The sequence below is a fragment of the Schistocerca nitens genome, chromosome 9 (assembly GCF_023898315.1).
Source record: "Schistocerca nitens isolate TAMUIC-IGC-003100 chromosome 9, iqSchNite1.1, whole genome shotgun sequence".
Taxonomy (NCBI): Eukaryota; Metazoa; Arthropoda; class Insecta; order Orthoptera; family Acrididae; genus Schistocerca; species Schistocerca nitens.
In genome coordinates this window covers 419,497,459-419,518,236 of record NC_064622.1, presented here as the reverse complement: position 1 = coordinate 419,518,236, position 20,778 = coordinate 419,497,459, and the positions used below count along the sequence as shown (strand labels likewise).

General features: G+C 38.9%; 1 protein-coding gene and 1 non-coding gene across 2 annotated transcripts in view; both read right to left on the bottom strand.

Moving 5' to 3' along the window:
* Positions 1–20,778, bottom strand: part of LOC126203645 (uncharacterized) — a 461,213-nt gene that overhangs the window by 83,189 nt on the left and 357,246 nt on the right. The gene's annotated exons all lie outside the window — the stretch shown is intronic.
* Trnat-agu (transfer RNA threonine (anticodon AGU)) lies at positions 14,099–14,172 on the bottom strand. Its single transcript has one exon. It is a non-coding gene; the product is annotated as a tRNA-Thr (tRNA).

Sequence of the window (20,778 nt, the reverse complement as noted above, 5' to 3'; positions counted from 1 at the left end):
TCTTCAGTGGTATGCTCCTCTTACATTCCAGTACAAGATCCATGTGTTGATGCATGGCAGGAGACATGACAGTTACCATTCTAACGCTGACTGCAGGAATGATCACTTCATCCAGCACACATAGTCTCCACACATTCAGATGTGCATCTTCCTGTCTACAGTATCTCATCTCATGTAGCATAATCTTCGAGTGACCACAATCTATAATTGCCTGAGTAGCTTTCAAAAAGTCCCATCCGAGAATGACGTCATGACTACACTCTTGTAAGACGATGAATTCTATGGGCTGCATATGGCCACTTATACCCACACAAATGGTACATCTTCCTGTAGGTTTTACATATTTCCCATTAGCCACCTTCAGCAGAGATGTTTTGTTGTCAACAAATACGGTTTTCTGCAACTGGCAACGGTACTTCGCCGAAATGACTGAATATGACACTCCAGAGTCCTCAAAAGCTTAGGCTGGTCGGCCATTCATGAGGTTATTGACATAGTTTCCTATCGGCCTCACTCCAAGGAAGGTTGCACCCTTTAGTTTTCCAGTTTGTGGCAGCTAGGTGATCGGCTGGAGCTTCTAAACAGTGATGGAGGCCTTGATCACCACATTGGGGAGTGTCCTCTCCAGCAGCTAGCATGTAGCAGTGGTGACCTATGTTGTCCTGCACCCACATCTTCTTGTTCATCTTCTATGTCCCAGAGTTGGCATCAGCTAAGATTGGTCTGCTGTATTCTGGTGTGGGCATCATCAAATATTCACAGCCTTTCTTCGACAATAGAGCACCACATGTCCTGGTTGTCCACAGTGGAAACATACTGCTTGGTTATCCTGGGTACTCCAGATGTCAGTCTTCCTTCGTGCCCTAACAGGGTTCAAAGTCTGTTCCACTTCCTCCCTTACCACCTCTTGAAGCATCTTGGTTTTTTGCTTGCTGTGCAATCCAAGTGACATCTGAACTTCTTCTCTCACTATCTGACACAGAACACTTGTGAAATTAGTTGCCTCCTGCATCACAGACATCGATATGACATTTGGAAGCCATTTAAACTTCTTGCATGGAATTCTTTTTTGATGCATTGTCTCGATAGAGCACCATTTTATGAAGTCATCTACTGTCGAAACCTCCTTCAGGAGTAGGGCTTGATACATGTCCTCAGCAACACCCTTCATGAGATGTGCAACCTTATCTTCCTCCTTCATTCCAGGATCCACTAATTTACACAGCTCGTAGACGTCTTGAATGTAGGATGCAGTAGATTCTCGTGGACACTGTGCCCTACACTTTATCATCAGCCTTGCACTTCCGTCGTCGTGTCACTGAAATACTTGCACATTTCCGCCCGGAATACTTCCAAGCTTGTGAACTTCTCTTCATTGTTCTCATACCATTGCTTGGCAGTGCCCTCCAAGCAGAAAAATATGTTAGCCAAACACATGGTGTCATCCCATTTGTTAAATTTGGCTATACGCCCATATAACTTCAGCCACTTTTTTGGATCTTGGCCATTGTTACCAGAGAACCTGGAAGGATGTCTGACATGGTGTACACAGTTGCTGTCATTGTAACATCCTCTTCTTCTTCGGTCTCCGGTAGTTTGTGATCTGTTGAATATGGCTCGAGCCCGGGTTTCTCGCCACATAAACGGTGGCTCTGTCGTGGCCTGATGGGAGCAACTGTGTCGTCGATAATGTGCGCTATCACAAGTTCCAATACCCAGCCTCTCCACCAGAATAATGCCAGGTAGAAGAAGGTGTATTTAGATGAATGATGAACACTTACTCCACTTAATGAAGGTTTATTCAGCACTTGCACATAGAAGAGCACAGAGAGAATTGCCTCCGGGCAGAACACATACAGTATATATACAGCTATAGAACATTCCAGTACAATGATTCTTGACATTTGTGGATACCTCTAGAATGTACTCAAACCAAATACAGAAATTAAAATGGTACAGCCGATACAGGTTTTGAACTCAGCACCTTCCCTTCAACAGTTTAGTATCATAACCACTACACCATGGTGCCAAGCAGCTTCTTCTGTGAAAATATGATTAAAAGTGTTACTTAAAAGCAGACCTCAAGTTCTGTTCTTTGATAATTATAACTATAACTCTGTAAATACAAAGCAAGAAGCAGTAATAACAGAACTGTGGTATTAACAGTCGTTTCTTCCCATAAAGTAGAAGCTTTCCAGCTAATCTTTAATGTTCACCTTAACCAGTGTAAGCACAAATAGAACTTAATAACTTGATAGGTAATTTTCAATAAGTGTGCAGTGTCAATTTCTCATCTACTTTTATTGTTTATGAGCACCTCAGGTTGTTTTGCAACTGTGAAAGTTTTATTTCAATACAGCATGTATAAACACAATGAAAAGAATGAACGGCCTAGTAAGCAATGACACATTCACTTCACTTGTAAACCACAAGTAAAAGCATCTGCTTTTGTTTAAAGGTATCTTTCTTCAGCATCTAGTGTATCCTACATTGTTTTCCCGTGATCTCTCTCAGCTCTGTATGTTGCATTATGTGTTGGAAATTCCAGCACTTGCAAGTGAAATGCTACTAAGTAAACAAAATGAGTAGCAGACCAGAATCCCAAATTCCGTACCACTGATCAAAATGACACTAATAGGTAATCAAGTTTATGTGACTTCACACATGAATACATTGCTCTTACTGGAATGTATGCTGTTAGTATCAGTGTAGGGCATTAACTCTGAATGCATAACCATGTAAGAAATTTCAAAAGTCATTCAGACCAAGACAAGCACATCCGTCTCTCAGAGAAGTGAATGCCTTAACTAATTTCATTGTATACTACATCCAATATGATCTCTGTCTATGGCAGACACTGCATTTCTACAAAGCCTCAGAAAAGCAGCAGTGGTGTGCATTAATAAAAATCAAACAAGCAACGTTTGTAAAATTGTTGACGATGCTAATTTCTGTCTCATTAAAAAAATAGTGAGCAATGAGGCTCTGAAATAATAAAAACCCATTTTGCAGAGAATAGATTCTTAATATCATGGCCTTGGTGACAAGGTCTCCAATGAAACACAATTAGGTGGTTTGAATCCTATCTATTATGACAAGTTTCCAAAGATCAGTGAGTTTTATCCAGTGAGTGTTTTGATATAAGCAATCATTGGTATCTAGTGACTCATTACAGAGTATTTTCTTCTGTGTGCTGTCCCAGTTACCTTTTTCAAATGTTCTACAATAAATACATTCACAGCAAAGCTAATGCATCTAGTATGGAAAATCTTAAATGCTTGTAAAGAAAATGCTGAAGTTGTCCTGTAGTATTTGCTGCTGTCAATATGCATAAATGCAGTCTTTCTGATTCCCCCATATGCTTTGATTGTATACTGATCAGGTTTGTCTCATGTTTTGTTCCCAGCAACCTTAACTGTGTAAATGTAGTGACACAGTGTGATTACATTTAAAACATACAGTTGTATAATATATGCCTCATATAATGGGACATGGAGTACTTGATGAGGGGCACAATGACACTATGAAGAGCTGTTCCTGCAATAATTTCTTCTCTACATCAGCACCTGTTGGTAACTGTTATTTGAGGGACAGAGGTTATAGGCCTTATGACACAAGTGAGAATGGCCAGTCATGGAGAGGACATAATGAACGCTCACTGTGCAGGAGAGCAAGCACTGATCTGAGAGTTCCTGTGGAATAAAGCTGTGTGCCAGACCAGTACTTGAACCTGGAATTATGTCCTAAGATAATAGCACAGTGTCATGATAGCCTGCAAGCATGTCATAATGGACTTCATGCTACCAATTGCCGAATAGCTGCCCATTATTTCTGTGAAGGCAGATGGCAAGACGTGCAAAAGTATATACAAAATTGTTTGCCCTGCGTTAAGAAGTCATTGCGCCTCAAACAAAGGTACCTTTACAACAAGTACCAGAAGCCACTTGCTCCTGGGCCTTAGTAGCAGCAGGTATTGTTGGTCCTTTCCCTTTGAGTCCATAGAATAACCAACACATATTGTCAATTATTTTTCCAGATTTCTAATTTTTGTCCCCACACTGGACATGTCAGCAGAAACTGTAGCTCGAGCATTTGTCACCCACTTGGTGTTACCATATGGAAGTCCTGAAGCTGTACTTACAGACCAAGGCATAAACTTTATGTCAGCATTATTTACAGAAGTTTCTCGACTATTGCAAACCAAAAAGTGGAGATCGACCCCGTTTCACCCTAAGGCTAACGGACACTTAGAGCGAGTCCACTGCACAGTTACATGTATGCTTTCTTATTACGTCAATAAAAATCATCCTGGTTGTTACTGGTATGTCCAATATGTCATGTCAGCATATAATAACCATGTCCATGAGGCCACAGGATACTCCCCCTACGAGCAGTATATGGCCAACCTATGAATTCACCTTTGGAAATTGACAAACTGGCCCCAGGGATTAGATCCATAGATGTGGAGGGATTGGCACGATGTTTAAAAGCTATTTGGAAGAAAGTAAGAGGAAACAATGCAAAAGATTTGGCTTAGCAGTTAAAAAGGAGTAATGAGAGAGCAATAATGCCCGAGTACAAGGTAGGAGATTTGTGGTGTTGCACAGTCCAGTAGTTAAGAAGGGCAGGACAAAGAAGTTTACTCCTATGTATGAAGGTCCATACCCCATCATGTGGCTTTCTTCACCAGTAAATGCAGAAATTTAGTTAGCAGAATGGACAGCGATTGTTCATTTTGACAGGTTAAAGTTGTATAAGGGTTCCGAGCCACCTCTGCTTGACAGTGAAACAGAGGCTACTACACAAGCAGCCCCAGTGAAGAAGACAAGAAAGAAAGTAGTGCAACCATCTATAGCATGACCTAGATATGCACTGAGGTCAAAACACCTGTATGGATTATGATCCAGGGACTAGGTCCAGCATGCCATGTATTTAATTTGAAAAGACTTTAGTGAAGCAAAAGAATTAGCTGACGGGAAACCGCCGTCATTGCAATATATTCATTTAAGTTGTGCATGTTATTTGTAAGTATTCATAAGTATTGGCAACCATTTGTAATAGAAGTTAGGATGTCGTATGTAATGGGAAGGGACTGGAGTTTTTCATAATCATTTTGTCTTGCATCATTCAACGTATCCAGTAATGTTGCTGTAGCAGTAAAGAGCTGGAAACACTCAGTAGTAACGGAATTAAGGGGAAAAGTTGCCCATGTCAGTAGAACACACAGAGTAAGAATCAGTTAATCTTTTATATGCAATATGGTATGACACTTCATAAGTTGATTTAGTGAATGGTTTGTACAGAAGAAGCTGTTAAAGCTTTGCCATAAAAGCATGTTACTAACACATATTCATAACTGCCACTAGCACGAGATCAGAGAAAACCTCCCGCCCTCTACTTACAGTTTGGGATACACCACACTACGTGTATGTTTATGCTAAGAGCTCAGACACCCATAATAATGTTATAAAGGGAAAAAAAATTCAAATATCAGGCTAGAGAGACAGTGCCTTCAATTAACAAGAATACATATGTTACTTTAAAAGTAAAAGGAGTCCTCCCTAAGTGCTATTATATTGTTTCTTAATATGCCACTGGAGAGACAACAAGGTAAGTTTTCATGATACTATGTGTTTCTGTATAACCCTCGCTCCCCTCCCTCCTTCCCTCAGACCATGTGCCTTTGCCGCGGTGGAGTAAGCCCCCATGCTACACTTCCACACCTTCCACCATACGGTTACAATGTAACCAACAGACCCAAAGAAGATAGTTATAAAAGTAAACTCACCAGCCTAATATTGCCTTACTGATTCTACAAGTTTTACCCCAGACTAGAAATAATAGGAGACATTGGGGTCTCAAATTGATCTCCTGAGCTAGGTTGAATTGCCACTCTCGCAGCTAATAAACAGATCTATATGGCATCAAGGAAGATGGCCCTTGCTGTGATATTTATTGTGTAAAGTGACCGCTGTGTGGTAAACATGTCAGTCAAAAGTATCGAGTTTGAAATTCCATCATAAAATAAAGTAAAGTAGAGTATAAACTGAGTTAATACCAATCACGACTAACAGTCCTAATTGCATACCCCACTGTCAATTTCAGAAGTTATTAGCACCGAGTTTCAAGTAAACGATATTTTAGTGTGTCAAATTGTCATCACAGTTAATGAAGAAATATAAAACCTATCAATTACGTACATTTTAGAAGAACAGAATGTCTAAGTGAGTAAATGAATCGTGACAGTTCTGTGAATTTTAACAAGTGAGTTGTCTGTGTCCCTTGAAAAGAAGGCCCTCCAGGAATAAATGTTGTGAACAGCATAAGGCAAGCCTGGAAGAAATTTAGTAACCACCCAGAGGAATTTTACTCAGCACGTAGCAAGGAAAGCTACCCTGCCTCCACATACAGAGGCCCTTTTCTGCTCTCCACCACCGCCCCCCCCCCCCCCCCCACCCGTTCGGACCAAGCCCAGCCATCTGTTCTGTATCCAGTCACAGGCAAGAGAAACAACTGCTAAGAAATCACACATCCCTGCATTCCTGAAGCATCTAAGTCGTGTCACCTAGCGCAGTATACAGCGATGGCTACAATAAATGTTAACAAAAGGAAGAAGCACACGAAACATCCACACCTTATATGAACCCATTTTTACCTTCGCTAATAGGACTACTACTGAAGTTAATCTTTAAGCTGCTGCAATGGTATCATTGAGAGTGTTTTATGTACTTGCTAATCAGGAGTTGTAAAGAGGGGTGAGATAAAAGCTCCAGTAGAACACCATGCAGGTATCTTTCAACAGAGTAACGGTCAAAATAAAGATATAAAACTGCCGCATACTTCAGTTGGGAAAGAGACAGTTCCTACTAGGATCGAACCCATGACCTGCAAAGAGTTACTTGAAAAGTCATCTATGCCTCAATTTATGACATTAGGTTGTTGTTGTTGTGGTCTTCAGTCCTGAGACTGGTTTGATGCAGCTCTCCATGCTACTCTTAGGTATACAAGTTATATTGACAGTCACCATGAGTACTATAAAACCATCACTTAACCCGCCTCTTGCAGAAAATTATTCTGCAGTTATTTAGCGCTCGATGTCCTGCCAGCAGGATGGACCTCTTAGCTGTGCATGCCAGCACTGCTCCCACACCAGCTAGATCCAGTCATATCCACAATGTCAGCACTCTGCAATCTTGCGAGCGCAGCGCCTGCTGCATCTTAGTGCCTCAAGCAGCATAGATTCTCAACATAGAATTCTTAACCACTATGCGATGAATTTTTTGCATAACTTTACACACATTTTCAACACTAAGGAAATTACCTTCCTGCCTATACACTCTACACATGGCAAACTGACTAATTTTATTCAAAAACGCCGACAGGTAAGTTATGTCGACGTCATCGAGAGGCAACCAGTAACGTCAAACCATTATCAACGAGTATTAGGGAGCAGGTAGGTGAGAGAGTCAACAAAAGGAACAATAATTATAACTCAGCACAACTGGTTAGGAGGCTATCAACAACCAACATTACGTAGTTACTAGAAAAGGAGTACAAATTAAAGCAGGAGATATCATATAAAAGAGGTAAACGTTTAATAATATCAAGGAGGGTAATGGCAATTATCGATCTAAACTCTGAAGGAGACGTGAAACCACTTTAAACTAAAACATTGCTAGAGGAAGTATTAACCTGACACTGTACTATTATACAGCATTACTAATAACATTGGAATAACCTAATGATAGAATTCATGTAGATATACATACCAAAGACATGTCAATCAGTATGGAGATACAAACAAGGGCATAAAGAGAATACTTATACTTATTTTGCTACAAAATATAACTGGAGAATAAGAGAGTTTTGTGTAAGGGAGATAGTATTTTGTACTTTTGCTTCAATTGCGGTTTTGCCACTGCGTATCTCACTACAATGGGTTGCCAATTACTTATGTAAATATACTATTTTAAGTATTCATTTTGTCTACGTTTTATTATCAATTATTTACCAAGGCAATCCCCTAGAGTTTTGACATCACCAGTAATTTAGCATTTGTGTCAATGAGCGTAATACTTCCATGTGTTAATTTGTTGCCAGATTGTTGAGGGTAGTTATTTATTTTGTGGGATTTCAATTATGCTAGAATAAGTTCCTGAGTGCTGCCCATTATGTAAGTGTTTACTAATAATGTTCTAGATAAGAAACTATTTTGGAAGGGTAACTTAAGATTTAATCATGCTTTATTTGATTTGTGTTTGAATGCTTATTTGGAGAGACATGCGGCACGCCTCCCTAATGTAGGTCATGTAAACAGAGTAAATAACCCCCACAGGGCAAGAGATTTTGGCTGTATGTCTTGGTCATTAGATAAACCAGAGGCAACCAATCCCCTCTGGCTCTTGTGTCAACTTACTATGTTCCCCCCCTTGATGTTCACTGAATAATGAAGGTGCTTCTGCAATTCGTTTTTTTTTTTTTTTTCCAACCTCCGTCCTCCATGGCACATTAAATGAGTGATCTGCTATTGCTGGGAACCAACCCAGTTGAAGTTCAAAAATGATGTCTGCTGAGATGTTTTGCCCTCCCCTGTATCACTTACTCTACTATCAAATCAGGGAAGCTATCCTGTTTTTCGTCTTCCGTCAAGGAGCGAACAGCTTGCTAGTTCCTTCTGACAGTACCAGTCCTACCTACCTTTCCAACCACATCAAATGAGATATCGTTCCTCCCTTCTTACGATTAAGCACTGTCGTTCATTGTTCATGGGTTATCATGTGGGAGAGGCGATTGCCACCAATAAGTAACATTCGATCGTGCTGTCGTTCTACTCGAGCGCTAACCAGTATTGGCCACAACACCTAGTTCAGCTGACTTCAAGAGGACAACCCGCAAGGGCACGCACTTTGCATGATGCGACTGGCAATTGTGCGGATCCCTAGCTGTCTATGTCATTCCTTAACTTTTCATTTTCGCGGCATAGTCCGTTCTACCCACTTTCATCTTTCAACTTGCTACAGAACAACACCTGAAGAGTCATGCATCTTGCATGAAGCAGCCAACAACTGCACAGACTTCAGCTAACCACAACATTCATTACACCTTTAGTTTTCATGCCACAGTCCAGTCCATGTACTTTAATCTTTCATGTTGAAGAAGAGTTCACAAGAACAGTGTTCCGTGGTCTCTGACAGTCACTGTTCAAGCACTGTCAGACCCGAAGTGCGTCTAGCCTGCAGCTTAACCGCCAGTAAGTGTAAATCTCAGTTCAAAACCTGTGCACTCTTTGACATTCTTCTTCCATTGTATTTTCTGTAGGATCACCAACTACTGAAGCACTAATATTTAACTGTATGACATGTCTCAGGGCACGGTGATATATCAAAGGATAGATGTGAGTTTTAAACAACTAGCGGGACCCGATGAGGCCAACACCTAGGAGTTACTGAGACAGCGAATTTAGTTGCAAAACAGCAAGGATGAAGTAGGCGAATTTGGTTGTGCAACAAAGTTTTTATGAGAGATGTCTTGTTTGAAGAAGTATGTAGCAGTTATCTTGGAATTGCAGTATTGTCGTATAAACGATTAAGTAGGCGATTCGGTCATGTCAACGATGTGCCTTCATAAAGGAAAAGCTCATCAGAAATTATGCTCAACTTAGTCTTTTCTAACTCAATCCCTTACGCTTTCTGTTTCCACTGTAGAAGTGTCTAGATCCTCATCAAGTTTTTTCTCTTATCATTCTTAACAATGTTGACATTCAACGGCACAATTTTTGTGCCCAAGAACATGAAGCTGAACCTGGCAGACAAACTTATCTATTCAATGGGTGCATGAACCCATAATTACATGCCTTATAATTATTGTTTTGTTGGTCATCACTTAATAAACCATATCAATTGCACTCCTCTATCCTTCTTATTCAGTAATATTATACCCCTTTTATGACACTTCTCACTTTGAATCACATAAGTATGTTCATCGGGTTCTAACAACCCTACCACAACAAAGGTCAAAAATTTAATAATGATTGTGGTGTTGCTCATGCTGCTAAATACTGCATTTTCGGGCAACAACAAAGTTATTATGAGGCAGGTGTCATTAGAGCACAGTTAATAAAGTCATTTCATGTAATAATGAATAAACTAGGCACTCATCTTTTCGTGTTTCTCACGCTGGTGTCGTTGTAAAATCATGGTTCAATCGTCGAAAATCTAGGGTGCAGGAGCCCAGAGACATGAGGAGTTTCTGTTCTGCAAGTAATTGAGAGCAAAGTACAATTCATTTCCAATATAAAGGGAGATCAGCTCTTCTTGTAACCTTCAGTCACCTCTTTGGGACTGTGTCTGCAAGTCCTATTGGTGTGCACATTCTATCTTTGTTCACTACTCTACACTCAAGGCAATAAAACAAATGATTGTCATTTTTTCTGTTGTTCATGCAACGTATTTTCGCCATTCTGGACTGCCTGAAGGATTTCAGACCATTGTTTGTTTCCAGATTTTGGACATTTGGAATTACGTGGACACAAGTGCTCCGCTACCTATCCTATTACATTTGCCACTTCATTGTCCTCGACTATCACCTAATCATGATTAGGACCATTTCTGCTGTCAGCTATTTGTATGGTTTCCAGTGCCCCATCATTTACGAACCACCCGTCGGTGTCAGGCACCATGCTTGAAAAACTCGAAAGTCTATCTATGGTACACCCCACATCATCTAGTGATTAATACAGTACTTGATAGTGTGCCCTTCATAAAGTAAGAGTTAGCACTGCAACAAACTGCTGATCAAATGTTAGGATATGAATCATTGCTTGTACAAATGGGTCAGAAGAAAGCGTTACTGGTATTACGTGATCTTAGGCAAAATATTGATCATCTTCAAAGTGAACTGCATAGTATAGTTTCAACTGTACCAGCTCCATGCATAAAATGAGCCTGGTTCGATGCCGGAGGCGCCATACTCAAAACTGTGTTCAGAGTCCCCGATCATAAAGATTCCCAACATTGGAATAAAGAAATCAGACAAATCGACATATTTACTCAACAGAACCATGAGATGTTATTACACCAACAAGTACAATTAATGCACATTGTTATCAGCCACTATGGAAATACACAGTGTTACAGCTATGATACTCCTCCAACATGAATCTTTTAAGAACTATGTACAACGGGACCTCGCGACTATACAAGCTGAGATATTCAACCTTACGCTAAACCTTGTGCATCTGATGCCATACAAACACTGTCACATAACATGCAGACTACCCAACCGCTACTTGTCAATTTATGTGTCACAATACAACTAGGACTGCAAGGAATTCTGAGTTCAGAACTTTGACCATCCAAACAATTTATTCAAGTATTGCAGAATGTTACCACCAATTTGCCATCATCAATGTGTTTAGTGTTGCCATACATGAAGCTTTGTTACTCTATTATACTATGGCTAGGACACATTTATTAAAACGCACCAACACTCTAGAGTTCCGTATACTTATACCCATTGCCTGCACGTATTGTCAATTTGAGTGTTACAAGATACATGTGTTCCCTGTTGTGTGGTCAGTAACCAGGCAGTATATATGCTGGAATACAGCAGACATTCTAGTCATTAGTCCGCATTGCAAAAATATACTACGATGTCACAAAATCAGTTGAATGAATTCATACATGTTCATAATTTCATGAGTCATGAAATTGCCCTTTGAAACCATCCTATGGTATGTGAGATTAGCCTTTTCTTGCGAAAGCATCGATCACCGCCATGTTCATGAACCGTCATTCACCTAGTGGAACCCTGGTTTAGGACCGTTAGCACAAACCTCCTATACGCATTAGACCAATCTACGATATTAACACTTTGTTGCTATGAACATAACTTCCAGTCACAGAATACAAGATAGAAATCTCGAACAGCAGATTTTTATCAAACAGTTCCTATTGTGATGTTATTACGCCACTTGTAACCTTTCATGTCAGTAGGGCTTACTCTGTCAGTATTTGTGCCAATTTACCTATGTTTTTTCTACCTGAAAGTTCATTCGTGGTTCCTTTGTCAACTGAATTACCTGTTTTATCTAATATATTGAATGACCACCTTTTAACGTCAGTTGCTGACCTTTTAAAACATGAGAGAGGACAAATTTCTTATGATTGCCTGTTAGCACATTTAAGTGAATGGCAGACAGCCACTAATCTACATACAGCTATTATACCCTGTGTCACAGTAACCTCAGTCACAGCTATTTTTATTATTGTACTGATATGGATATTGTATAAAAAGGGATTTTGCAAATGGTTACGACCGTCCCCTCCAATAGTTCCAGAACCCCGGCATCATGGCAAATAGCGTCCATGATTTGAAGAAAAAAAAAAAAAAGAAAAAGCCTATCAAGGCATGTGCTCTCCTTTAGTTTTAAGAGTTCAACTGTGTTATTAACTAATGTGAAAACTGGTGCAGCATAGTGAAGTGCTCTCCTAGTGTTAATCCCCTTTTAAATGTGTGTGTGTGAAATGTGTGAACCTCCTCTCATACTCCACTGCACTGAGTTCCAGTGGATGGGTCTGGCCACTGCCACGCCCCCTTCTGCCTGGCAGCTTGGGCACTGCCCGCCGAGAACAACACAACGTGCTGCGTTGCGCCACTCAGCCTTGCGTGTAAAGCCTAGTTTACACGACGACATTTGGTTGCGCCGCTTGTTGCGTGGAACAAATTGCACGCAAGTGATTTCATATATCACTGTAGACACAGAGACACCAGTATACACTTCAGTTTCATCGTTTTGTGGGTCCCTGAGTCATGTCTGAAATGAAAGTATTGGCAGCTGCAAGTTGCACGAGTTGTGATGGAGTTAAAGCTTGTTGCGTGGAATCGCTGCATAAGAAAAAGTAGGAATCCTGTTTCGATTCATGACTGGATGAAGAAAATACGTCAGCTCAGCTGCTCAGCATCCTTGCTGAAATAATTTATAATGGAAGATACAAGATGTTCTTGTATTTATCTTAGAATGTCACCAGAACTGTTCACGATTCTTCTAAATAGAGTTAATTATGCGATAAGGAATAAAGGTACTGCAATGCATGAAGCACTGCCACTAGAACTGAAATTACATACTATATTGCATGCGTTAGAATCGAGAACACTCGACACGCTGTAAGATATGGTTTTAGTTGGTGATGATGCTATTTCATTAACACCAATAATTATTAACATTAACAGTAATAATTATTGACATTAGCAACAATAATTATCCAAAGCAGGCCACATTAATAAGAGAATGGTTTGGAAACTACTCTCTTGAAGATAGATCTGTACAGTGGCAATATTTCAAAATTCTAACATATGTGAATGGGGAGCACTGCAGAGACGTTTTAAACAGATAAATATTGAATTTGTATAGCCTTCCATCCTGTCAACAATATTCCTTATCAAAGAGTTGGTTAACTCTAACAATGGGATTTTAGTCTTGTAGACATGAGAATTTCCACAGCTAGAATTACACTTGCTATTTTCCTTAATACAGTTGTGTATGTGCTCCTAAATGAATCAATTTTGCCCTGCAGCTCAGATATTGTCAAACTGTCTATATTACGATCGCAAATGACAGTTTCAGCAGCAGCAATATGTTGCTTATTTTTGTAATCAGCATCACAGAAATCCTACAAACACCTATGCGAAGCATAGATATCCAAAAAGTGAAAATTATTCTCTGTTCCCCATTTTGTATTTCAGTTTGTCTACACTCAACAAACACACATAACCTCAAAACTCATGTAACTAGTGTCACCAAAGTTGGAACATGCTGAAAGTGCTTAGTTTCACCAAGGACTTGCGCAAACGTGCGGAGCGCATGCTCAGTAGCCGGTAGCGCAGTTGCCTACAACCTAGTCTCGTCGTGTAAGCTAGACTTAACTTCAGTGGTGATACGTATAATGATACTAAGATGGTATCTGTTCTTTCAGACATGTCCAAAAGAACAGATACCATCAGTGACCATGCAGCTCATTGAAATGAAATTACAATGAAATGAACACCCTTAGCTGCATACAGGTGTTGACATACGTCAACGGGGATAGATGAAAATGTGTGCCCCGACCGGGACTCGAACCCGGGACCTCATGCTTACTTGGCAGATGCTCTATCCATCTGAGCCACCAAGGACACAGATGATAGCGCGACTGCAGGGATTTATTTCTAGCACACCTCCTGCGAAACCCACATTCTCAACGTATTGTCCCGCACTACATTCGTAGTTCCCCCGCCCATTATACTCATTACTCGCAGCGCGTTGCCAATTCCCTTAAGAGTTCGGGCACTGTTTGTGCATTTGCACAGAAGAAGAAGATGGTCAAGTGGCCGGTGAGCCTTAACTATATAGATACTAAGATGGTATCTGTTCTTTCGGACATGTGGCTCACCGGCCACTAGACCATCTTCTTCTTCAAGGAAAGGTGGCAGAACAATTTCCTTCAACACATTCGCCCACTGCCTTAGCTGCTCCTAAGAGAGCCATTCATGCATATTGTATTCAGGCAACATTTAAAATTATAATTATGAACTACTTAAACTGTAGCATACTTCTCCATGGTCCTTTGCCTTTATGCCTTGGACAACTGTACTTAATACTTTTCTTATCTTTCCCTTTGCACGAATAATTTTCTTCAAAATTATAAATACTTTCTTGTGCCCTTCTTCTCCGGCTGCATTTACTTGTTTGGAAGTGATTCAAATACAAGAAATCATTCTATGTGAGTCAGTTATAAAGAAACTGAGATATAGACTGCAACACAGGAAACAGCTATTTTACATCTGATTTATTAGTCACTAGAAGTATGCTGTGGCTGCAAGCCATGTGCTGTTTATTTCTGCAACCAAGACAGGATTGCTCTATTCAAAACTACTGTACTTTTCAGACAGACTATAAAAACTAAAGAAGGAAAATTGCCCAAACACAAATAGTGATATACAATGAAAAGCCTGCCCATTATACTAACCAAGCAAAAGGAACAGAACTATTACAATAATTAACCACAAAAAGATTTGTTACTGAATCATGTTGTTGTTGTTGTGGCCTTCAGTCCAGAGACTGGTTTGATGTAGCTTGTACTCTGCCCCATATTTGCTATTTCCCTCTATAATCCACATTAAGCAATAAGCAAAATTTTTTATGAAGATTAGAGAGGAGAAAAAATTACAATAAACTTTCTAGTTTACCTAGCTTGTCACATTGAGTTGGCTCCAGTTCTTCTTGTCTAGGGGTTTGATTCTTTAAGCGGAAAAATGTCACATAGGTCCTCATAGTTAGTTTGAACTAAATAAATCCAAAGATTGTTGTTGCAGTATCTTTATATGTAAATATTTGTATATTATCTTACTAGTTCATTTTTTTCATTGAATTTAGCTCCGTTTATTAATGTACCATGTGTGTGAACACTTTTAAATCCATTCTGACATATACCCTGAATATTAATTTTCTTCAGTATTGATAAACAAAACATATACTGTGTGATGTAAGGGAGGTATTGAACAGCAATGTTTCAGGAATCAATGTGAAAGTTAGACAGGGAATTACCTATCTGTTAGAGAGTGTGATGAGAAATCTAGGCAGAAAACTGAGAGATGTGGGTGGATCCATTCATACACTACTGTGTGGCTGCACCCTTATTGGTCCAGTCAACTTTCAAGAGCTCATAGGTGCTGGGTAATGTACTCAACCATCTGTCAACTACATCAGTCATGTGACTGAAATTTGTATATTGTTAGCCAAGAAATTATCCTATATGCAGAATTCTTGTATTTATACTAATGGCAAGGAATGATGTTCTATGACACGATTTGTTATATCTGACACAGAAATTTGAAAACTTAAAAAGTTCAGGAGTATGTTCTACGAACCATGTTGTAAATAATTATCAGAATCTCATAAAATTAGATACTATTAGGTTAGTGGTCTACGTTTCAATGAAATTTCGTATCTCAACCCTGAGTATACACTTTTTTAAATCATTTGTCAATGAATTTTCTATGTATGTAGGTTAGTTTGTGTGAATAATTAGCAAATATTGTGGAAGACATTTATGTTTGTGATCATGAGTTTTTCGAGTTGGCTCACTCAACATACACATAGACTCTGAAATTTTTTATTCTCTTTTGATGATTTTGAAGGTGGAACTTCATAGATGCAAACTTCAATTTTTAATTCTAGTACTTTGCCTCTGCACTTATTTCTATAGTTTAGTGTTGTAATGTTGTAGTTTTGTCTTTTGGGACAGAATGTTCCACAGATCTGGAATCTGAATGCTATGTCCCCATACATGTAAAGATTGTGACTTGTATAATAGATATTTTTCTTTTGTTTTGAACAACTTCATGTGAATTTTGTCCATAATTTTGGAAATTTTCACCATATGTTAATTTTGTCATTTCACTACTCAGATTTCACACATATTTGGACTATAGACAAATTGTAAGCAACAAGAACTCTGTTTATCGTAATCAGAAATTTGTCAGACGCTATGTACTTCCTTCTATACCTTTTGCAGTTTTTTGTAAGCTAACCTATACTAATGTTAATAGGGAACTGACAATCATACAGCCTAAAATTTTCTTGTAATTTTGGAATTTAACTTTGAGAATCTGTATTCGACCTTTTGGCATCATTGTGTACACCATTTGGCAAACCTTATAGTAGGTCACAAAATATTGTAAACATGCTGTTTCCATATTATATGTGGGGCATCTTGTAACAGGACCTAGTGCTCTAGATATACTTTTCCTCAACAGTAGTTGCTGATATCAGTATTATTTTCGAATTTTGGACAGGTTGTGGTGAAGAAAGCTGGGATATTTTTACTTCCCCTCATGTTTTGCCATCTGCCTCCTTAAAATTCGTTTTTTTTCACATTTTAACTGATGACTAAATCATACATGAATATAATCTGCATTTTCATATAAGAGAAAGGTTGGCACTCATTTTTAAAGAATTTAAAACCAGATCTAATTTTGTGCTTAGTTTTAGGTATATAATTGATTTTCTCATTTATTTCAGTTATGCCCAGTCAGTAAATTTTGTTATAGAATGAAGTCAGTAATTGTTTTGTAACTTAAATTCTATTGTTGATGTACAAACAAATATAAATTCTATACTAATTATAAACGTTTGGAAGACAAACTATAATAGTATTCTTGAAGTATTTATTTGGCTCTATTCGAAAACATGTTAGCAAAGCTGGCCTTTAATTAATTCCAAAGTAATTAACAGCTTTGTCAAAAGCATTGTTTATATAACCTTGTATGTTAATTTCATAATTTAAACAAATAATTCGGCCTGACTCTTGTAGTGGAAGAAACTGTTGAAAAGAACCAATTTTTTGATGTAGTCAGTTAATTTAATTAGCTAAGATTTAATTGTAATTTCTGTAGATTTAACTTTGAACAATGCATAGTTTCAGCATGTATTGTTGTGAGGATGTATAAGGGCCCAATATTTGGTCATGAGACAGTCAGTCCACAGTCGAGTTTCAGACGAGGAACCTGTCTGTTTTAGAGTGACAACAATGCATCAACAGTGAAATAAGTGTTACCCCAATAGGCCCTGTGTTAAAGCAATTACAGTGTCTGTTCCATACATACCTGATTAATCTGAAAGAACTGTGAATTGTGTGGTTATGTTTTTACTGCTCGTTGATGTTCAGCAGGAAACTCTTGTACCAGTATGTGGACGTTTGGAACCTGTCTATTTTAGAGTGACAACAATGCATCAACTTAACAGTAAAATAAGTGTAACCCCAATAGGCCTTGTGCTAAAGCAATTACAGTGTCTGTTCCATACATACCTGATTATTCTGAAAGAACTGTGAATTGTGTGGTTATGTTTTTACTGCTCGTTGATGTTCAGCAGGAAACTCTTGTACCAGTATGTGGACTTTTCCTGCTAACTATTAATGAGGCTTATGGGAAGTTAGAAATATAGTGCACTTGCCATATATAACTGTGTATGATTGTGGGCTTGTGAAAACTGAAAGTAAAAGACTGTGATACACAAGTGTGCAACTGTTGGCTACATCATTTACAGTAGACAGTACTGCACGTCCACCACCTAGTTCTTCAGCCACTATTTCAACACTGAGGGCAATCAACGAAGAAGGAAAGAAGGCAAACCACTACAAGATAAATAATATCTCATCTGCTTTACTGAAAACTTCCATATAATTTTATATACAGTGTGTTATACAGGGTGTACATAAAGTCCAGGAACACTTCCAGTTATTTATTGCACAAGAACTAAACATTATACAGATATCACACATATTGCATTTAGAAGAGAAACTCTGACAGTTTTTTTTTTTACAAACATTCGATATGCAAACCATGAGTGACATGGCAGAATCAATACGCTAGTAGAATTCTTGCCATAACCATCCCAGCATGGCATCGTTGACTGTGGTGGTCGCTTCCTATATTCTCTCACGGAGCTCTGCTACATGACATGGCAGAGGTGGTACACACACCAGATCTTTAATGTGCACCCACAGAAAAAAGTCACACAGGATGAGATCTGGTGATCGGGGAGGCAATTTCATGAAACAGCTGTCCCCTTCTGTAGCATGGCCAATCCATTGATGCAGCAGCTCCATGTTTAGGTACCTACAAACTTCACGATGAAAATGAGGTGGAGCCCCATTCTGCTGAAAGATGAATGGAGAGTCCAATTGCAGTTGAGGTATCAGCCATTGTTGTAACATATCCAAGTAGGAATATCCAGTGACAGTGCTCTCGACAAAGAAGAATAGCCCGGCAGTTTTCTACATGATAAGGCACAAAAAACCTTTACCTTTGGGGAATCACGTTCAAATTCAATGCATTCGTGTGGCTACTCTGTACCACAGATTCGACAATTATGCCTGTTCACTTTCCAATTAGTGTGAAAAGTGGCTTTGGTGCTAAAAATTAAGGAATCAACAATGCCATCTCCATCCTCATTCAGTTGTTGCAACTGCCAACATAACTCAAATTCTTGTCTTTGTCGTTGTCATTGAACTTCTGCACTAGCTCCAATACGAATGGTTTCATAGGCAGGTCCTGTTGCAGGACCTTCCACACTGTCATTGGAGCTATTTCAAGTTCACAGGATGCACAACACACCAATTTCTTTGGACTTATGAATGTGTCTCGTACACACTCCACATTCACTTCACTCACACTGGGATGTCCGCTTCTCTTTTCTGGGCACAAGCAACCCATTGTAACAATTTTTTTGTGCCAGTGGTAAACGGCCTTCCTTGTTGTTGGCTTCTTATTGCACTTGGTTCTAAACATCCATTGAACAGCTGTAGCACACTTTTCTTTGTCAAACTCCAACACACAGAAAGCTCACCCTGCACCTGGAGTGACATGTTTGCGACTAGTACTGACTATCAGTTGTTGTTGTTGTGGTCTTCAGTCCTGAGACTGGTTTAATGCAGCTCTCCATGCTACTATATCCTGTGCCAGCTTCTTCATCTCCCAGTACCTACTGCAGCCTACATCCTTCTGAATCTGCTTAGTGTATTCATCTCTTGGTCTCCCTCTGCAATTTTTACCCTCCACGCTGCATTCCAGTACTAAATTGGTGATCCCTTGATGCCTCAGAACATGTCCTACCAACCAATCCCTTCTTCTAGTCAAGTTGTGCCACAAACTCCTCTTCTCCACAGTTCTATTCAATACCTCCTCATTAGTTATGTGATCTACCCATCTAATCTTCAGCATTCTTCTGTAGCACCACATTTCGAAAGCTTCTATTCTCTTCTTGTCTAAACTATTAATCGTCCATGTTTCACTTCCACATCAGCAGATTACCAAACTATGCTGTGGTGGTATACATGGAAAAAAAGCTTTCAGGGTTCCTCATCAAAATGACATATGTATGATATCTGTACAGTGTTTGGTTCTTGTGCACTAAATAATTGAAAGTGTTCCCAGACTTTATGTATACCCTGTATTTTCAAGCCAAAATTTATGAAATAGAATTACTATATAAAATATTTTAGTTTCAATATTGTAACCTGTAAGTACTAGTTCCAAACACACAGTTAAAATTTCTATTATTAATCACGCAATCCTGTACTGTTTACTATGTTTATTTCTGGATTCATTTATGAAATAATAATCAAAATTAATAATGTAACAGAATCCAGTAAAAATTCATTAGTTAAGTAAAATTTAAACCCTTTGGAATATTTTTATTTCCACTGAGTGTGAGAGTTCTAAACATGTCTCTGATGTGATGAGACAGTTTTGTATTTTTGCATGAACAATGTAATTTCAGCTTTGTTAACATGAAAAATCAAAATACTGTATGATATTCTAAAATATGAGAAAATTTAGTTACATAAAAAATGCAGCAACAACAATTCTCAGGTTTATTTAGTTCAAACAAACTGTGAGGACCTGTCGTGACATTTTCAGCTTCAAGAATCAGATCCCCAGACAAGAAGAATGGGAGCCAACTCAATATTACACACTAAGTACACAAGAAAGTTTAAGGTAATCTTTGTTCCTCTCAAACTTTCATGAAAGACTTTGCTGGACATTGTTTAATGTGAACATTAAACTGTAATCAGGATGGAGGGGGGGGGGATTGATTACAAGCCATCCATGCTACTCTATCATGTGCGAGCCTCTTGATCTCCAACTAACTGCTGCAACCTACATCCTTCTGAATCTGCTTAGTATATTCATATCTTGGTCTCCTTACAAGATTTTTACCCTCCATGCTTCCCTCCA